General features: G+C 37.1%; 1 non-coding gene across 1 annotated transcript; it reads right to left on the bottom strand.

Annotated features, from left to right (window-relative positions):
- Positions 1 to 5072: 5072 nt before the first annotated feature.
- LOC112578300 lies at positions 5073 to 5179 on the bottom strand. The gene has a single exon (XR_003102592.1). It is a non-coding gene; the product is annotated as a U6 spliceosomal RNA (small nuclear RNA).
- Positions 5180 to 6678: the final 1499 nt, after the last annotated feature.

The following is a 6678-nucleotide window of genomic DNA, read 5'->3' as shown; positions in this document are numbered from 1 at the left end:
CTCAGTCGTGAAGATGTTTTTTGCACAGTTCTTCTGTGTATTCTTGCCACCTCTTAATATCTTCTACTTCTTTTAGGTCCATACCATTTCTGTCTTTTTTTGAACCCATCTTTGCTTGAAATGTTCCCTTGGTATCTCTAATTTTCTTGAGGAGATCTCTAGTCTTTCCCATGCTATTGTTTTCCTCTATTTGTTTGCATTGCTCACTGAGGAAGGCTTTCATATCTCTCCTTGCTATTCTTTGGAACTCTGCATTCAAATGGGTATATCTTTCCTTTTCTCCTTTGCTTTTTGTTTCTCTTCTTTTCACAGCTATTTGTAAAGCCTCCTCAGACAGCCATTTTGTCTTTTTGCATCTCTATTTCTTGGGAATTTTCTTGATCCCTGTCTCCTATACAATGTCACGAACCTCTGTCCATAGTTCATCAGGCTCTCTGTCTATTAGATCTAGTTCCTTAAATCTATTTCTCACTTCCGCTGTATAATCGTTAGGGATTTGATTTAGGTCATACCTGAATAGTCTAGTGGTTTTCCTCACTTTCTTCAATTTAAGTCTGAATTTGTCAATAAGGAGTTCATGATCTGAGCCACAGTCAGTTCCCCGTATTGTTTTTGCTGACTCTGTAGAGTTTCTCCATCTTTGGCTGCAAAGAATATAATCAGTCTGATTTCAGTGTTGACCATCTAGTGATGTCCATATGCAGGGTCTTCTCTTATGTTTTTTGAAGAGGGTGTTTCTCCCCAAGTGATTTTGAATAAAAAGCTCTTTCCAAATCATACTTCCCCAAAGAATAGTGAAGAGAATATATAAGATAAACTTCTAAATGTTCAATTGACTACTAATAGTTAAGGATAGATTTTGAAATATGTTCTACTTCTTAGTGCCTCAAACCTTCTTTTCTATTCTTTAAGCATAAGAACAGAAATTCACTTCCCTCCCTCTTTGTTTGCTCCATAGCAGCAGTCCAGGGGCTTTGGCACCATGTGTGTTGAAGGAAATCTTATTGACTCAATTATCAATAGATATGAAATGTTTGTCTCTGCTTCAGGCTTAGCCGATTCTCATATTTACATTCTTGAGGAAGAGAACATGAGCTGATGTCAATAAATCTATAAATAATTTAAAACGTTTATTGGCATTGCTCTAGGAATTATTCACCTTTACCAATTCTACATGTCCACACTCATATTTATAGCTTCTCTGCTAGTCTGTACATCATCTTTAACATCTATGTTTGGGGCCAAGAATGTAAATAGAATTGTTTTAGTCAGTGATCTATCCTACTCAAGAACATGACTTTAAAAACACATCTCTCTCCCTTTCTCTTCTGCAAAGTATGTGTCCTTCTAAAGGCCCTTTACCCAGCAGGGAGCCTTCACCCCTCCCAATTCCTTTGTCTTATGAATTACTTCAGGGACTCTACTACACCCTTGGAAGGAGAGTTTTGCCTTGAACAGGGGAGTGCAATGAGATGATTCTTGACATTAGCAAAGACAATCTCATCTACAAACATGAGAAAGAATAGACTTTACAAATAAAAGTGGCAGGAAAGACACTGAGAAATGAATCTTCACCAAAGAGAGAGAAAAAGGGGAAGGAATATTGTGGAAGAAGGATAGAGGAAGAGAGAATAATAGAGCCTGAAGTGGACAAAAACCATCAGTGCTCAAAATGAAACAGAAATGTCCAAGTGTCCACAATGCCACAACACAGGAAACTGAGACCAAAAGAATGAAGACAGGGGTAAAGCAATGAATCAATTAATTTCAGTAACATGAACTCTACTAACTAGAATACAATTTTCCCCTGGAAGTTGGAAAATAATGTATAAAGTTTCTAATGTTCAACACATGTAGATACAATTCCATAACAGGGAATAACTCTCAGTATAAAAATCATTAAAGGTCATGAGCAAGCAATTCCTCTTCTAAGTGAGGGAGGGAGGTGAAAAATGACCAACAGACACATAAAAGTATAATTTTAAAGTATTAGAAATCAAAGAAATAAAATTAAAATGCTATATAATTGTTCATTCACAACATAATTTTGAAAAGAGAAATAATAACATATTTTAAATTTCTCTTTCATATCCAAATGGTGGTAGTGTTTAAAAAAAGCAAAGTCTACTTTCAATGAAAGAAAGACTCCTTAATGTTAGGGATTTTAAATAGATTTTCACTGATGTGTCTGAAAGTAATTCTAACTGACATAATGAGGTTTTGGAGGAATGTACCTTTAAGTGAGTTGTAGAATTTGCTCATGCTATTCCCCAGCTCTCTGCCTTGGTTCTGGGCCAAATTCCACCTCCCTGGCCTTTCAGTTGGCCTTTTAGTCTTTGGAAAATTAGAATGCTGGATCCTATCTGTAGTTTGTTGTGTGTGTGTGTGTATGTGTGTGTGTTTTCAGTCTAATTCTATCTCTATCACTTCCTTCTTCACTCTTCCTTAAGCAGGAACTCACTATGTTTAAAGTTACTATTCCTTAAAGGCACACTCTCCTTGATTCTTTTTGTTTAAACAAATGTGCTAATAATGATAGATAAGTCTTTTTTTTTTATTTAATTTTATTTTATTTTTAAACTTTACATAATTGTATTAGTTTTGCCAAATATCAAAATGAATCCACCACAGGTATATATGTGTTCCCCATCCTGAACCCTCCTCCCTCCTCCCTCCCCATTCCATCCCTCTGGGTCGTCCCAGTGCACCAGCCCCAAGCATCCAGTATCGTGCATCAAACCTGGACTGGCAACTCGTTTCATACATGATATTTTACATGTTTCAATGCCATTCTCCCAAATCTTCCCACCCTCTCCCTCTCTCACAGAGTCCATAAGACTGTTCTATACATCAGTGTCTCTTTTGCTGTCTCGTACACAGGGTTATTGTTACCATCTTTCTAAATTCCATATATATGTGTTAGTATACTGTATTGGTGTTTTTCTTTCTGGCTTACTTCACTTTGAATAATAGGCTCCAGTTTCATCCACCTCATTAGAACTGATTCAAATGTATTCTTTTTAATGGCTGAGTAATACTCCATTGTGTATATGTACCACTGCTTTCGTATCCATTCATCTGCTGATGGACATCTAGGTTGCTTCCATGTCCTGGCTATTATAAACAGTGCTGCGATGAACATTGGGGTACACGTGTCTCTTTCCCTTCTGGTTTCCTCAGTGTGTATGCCCAGCAGTGGGATTGCTGGATCATAAGGCATGTCTATTTCCAGTTTTCTAAGGAATCTCCACACTGTTCTCCATAGTGGCTGTACTAGTTTGCATTCCCACCAACAGTGCAAGAGGGTTCCCTTTTCTCCACACCCTCTCCAGCATTTATTACTTGTAGACTTTTGGATCGCAGCCATTCTGACTGGTGTGAAATGGTACCTCATAGTGGTTTTGATTTGCATTTCTCTGATAATGAGTGATGTTGAGCATCTTTTCATGTGTTTGTTAGCCATCTGTATGTCTTCTTTGGAGAAATGTCTATTTAGTTCTTTGGCCCATTTTTTGATTGGGTCATTTATTTTTCTGGAGTTGAGCTGTAGGAGTTGCTTGTATATTCTCGAGATTAGTTGTTTGTCAGTTGCTTCATTTGCTATTATCTTCTCCCATTCTGAAGGCTGTCTTTTCACCTTGCTAATAGCTTCCTTTGATGTGCAGAAGCTTTTAAGGTTAATTAGGTCCCATTTGTTTATTTTTGCTTTTATTTCCAATATTCTGGGAGGTGGGTCATAGAGGATCCTGCTGTGATGTATGTCAGAGAGTGTTTTGCCTATGTTCTCCTCTAGGAGTTTTATAGTTTCTGGTCTTATGTTGAGATCTTTAATCCATTTTGAGTTTATTTTTGTGTATGGTGTTAGAAAGTGTTCTAGTTTCATTCTTTTACAAGTGGTTGACCAGATTTCCCAGCACCACTTGTTAAAGAGATTGTCTTTAATCCATTGTATATTCTTGCCTCCTTTGTCAAAGATAAGGTGTCCATATGTGTGTGGACTTATCTCTGGGCTTTCTATTTTGTTCCATTGATCTATATATCTGTCTTTGTGCCAGTACCATACTGTCTTGATAACTGTGGCTTTGTAGTAGAGCCTGAAGTCAGGTAGGTTGATTCCTCCAGTTCCATTCTTCTTTCTCAAGATCGCTTTGGCTCTTCGAGGTTTTTTGTATTTCCATACAAATTGTGAAATTATTTGCTCTAGCTCTGTGAAGAATGCTGTTGGTAGCTTGATAGGGATTGCATTGAATCTATAGATTGCTTTGGGTAGTATACTCATTTTCACTATATTGATTCTTCCAATCCATGAACATGGTATATTTCTCCATCTGTTAGTGTCCTCTTTGATTTCTTTCACCAGTGTTTTATAGTTTTCTATATATAGGTCTTTAGTTTCTTTAGGTAGATATATTCCTAAGTATTTTATTCTTTCCATTGCAATGGTGAATGGAACTGTTTCCTTAATTTCTTTTTCTGTTTTCTCATTATTAGTGTATAGGAATGCAAGAGATTTCTGTGTGTTGATTTTATATCCTGCAACTTTACTATAGTCATTGATTAGTTCTAGTAATTTTCTGGTTGAGTCTTTAGGGTTTTCTATGTAGAGGATCATGTCATCTGCAAACAGTGAGTGCTTTACTTCTTCTTTTCCAATTTGGATTCCTTTTATTTCTTTTTCTGCTCTGATTGCTGTGGCCAAAAACTTCCAAAACTATGTTGAATAGTAATGGTGAAAGTGGGCACCCTTGTCTTGTTCCTGACTTTAGAGGAAATGCTTTCAATTTTTCACCATTGAGGATAATGTTTGCTGTGGGTTTGTCATATATAGCTTTTATTATGTTGAGGTATGTTCCTTCTATTCCTGCTTTCTGGAGAGTTTTGATCATAAATGGATGTTGAATTTTGTCAAAGGCTTTCTCTGCATCTATTGAGATAATCATATGGTTTTTATTTTTGAATTTGTTAATGTGGTGTATTACATTGATTGATTTGTGGATATTGAAGAATCCTTGCATCCCATCCCTGGGATAATGCCCACTTGGTCATGGTGTATGATCTTTTTAATGTGTTGTAAAAATATGGAACGCTTCATGAATTTGCGTGTCATCCTTGTGCAGGGGCCATGCTAATCTTCTCTGTATCATTCCATTTTTAGTATATGTGCTGCCGAAGCGAGCACTAGATAAGTCTTACATTGTACTTTGTATAAGACACTATTCTAAACGGGGCACAGGCAATAACTCCTTTAATCAGCACAAAAACTTTATAGGGCAACAAATTTAGGGTTCATGGGGTCACAAAGAGTCAGACACCACTGAGCACACAACAAAAGAAAACAAACAAAGGAGGGGGAGGGGGGTCGGTCTCATAGAGGTGGATCAGGACAGCCATATGTTTGCTTGATTTTATGCTAGGCTCTCTGATGGAGTGAAATAAAAACAAAAACAGCAAGTCAAATAACAAAAACCTTTAGCTCTCTTCCCATTCTAGAACTGTATCTGATAATGCCCCTTCTCAAACCTTACCTGAAAAGAGAAGATAACTTGATTGATTCAATCCCAAGACATTTCTTTTATAAAGAATTGAGGCTACATTCTTTGAATTTATGTTTTGCCATACAGCCTTGCATTGGAGATCAATAAATATTTTTCAGTATATTGCAAATACATATATTCTCATGCTCCTTGTTCTTTTTGTTTTTGTTTTTTTCCTTTATGCACTTTGATTTCTCTCAACTGAACAAAAGGGGCTGGGGTAATTAATAGGGTAATCTTAAAGACCCTGGCTGTAATACCATCAAAATACCACCAAAATTCCATCTTGTTCTTATCAAAGGAGTTTGTAAAATTATGCAACTTATTGTGAAATCTATTTCTGACCATGTTCCAACTAGCTGGATATTCTTAGGATAGGTCTCATAGGGTAGGCCCTGCCTTTCCCTTTTTCTTGACCCTTGGGCCTAGTGAGTTAGCAAACAGTGAACAATCAGGTTGAGGAAACAGAAAATGAAAGCATTTTTGAAAGGCAAATACTCAAATGAGGACCAGGAGGGGAGAGAGGCCCCAAATGGAAGAGGATTGAGGGCAAAAGCATCTCATCATTTTCCTAAAGGATGGCCCAGTAAAAGTCCTGTAATACTTGACCACTCCAAGCAAATCGAATATTTTAAAATATGTAAAACATCTTTACTGGCTTATGACATCATATCTAAGACACAGAAATGCATCTGGCCACGCTGCAGCCCAGATCATCTGAGTGATGATGTCTTTGCAGTTTCACATATTTTTCAAACAAGACATTCAATTAGTGCTCATTATGATGGAAAGGAAGTCTTGGCAGCTTATCTATCCTCCCTATGCTGCCTCCAAGCAGTCACAGAGATTTCTGGAAATCTCCCCTGCACAAAATCATGCAAAGACATGTGCTTGTTACTGAGCCTTTGCAGTCATACTGGATAAATATAGGGGAAGAAAATAATCTGGTCCCAAAAAGCACAAGTTACAGATGGTCCTGTCACATGGCTGTGGCCAACACATCTTTCAGGTCTCGGGAGGACATAAAGAATAATGGATAACTGGTTGATAACAGCCAAAAAGAGGTGATTCCCTCCCCTGTCATTTAACTTCCTATTAGTAGAGGATTTTAGAATTAAACAATCATGAAAATAACTACTATATA

This window comes from Bubalus bubalis, chromosome 12, assembly GCF_019923935.1.
Source record: "Bubalus bubalis isolate 160015118507 breed Murrah chromosome 12, NDDB_SH_1, whole genome shotgun sequence".
NCBI lineage: Eukaryota > Metazoa > Chordata > Mammalia > Artiodactyla > Bovidae > Bubalus > Bubalus bubalis.
This window is presented reverse-complemented; position numbering and strand designations above follow the sequence as displayed.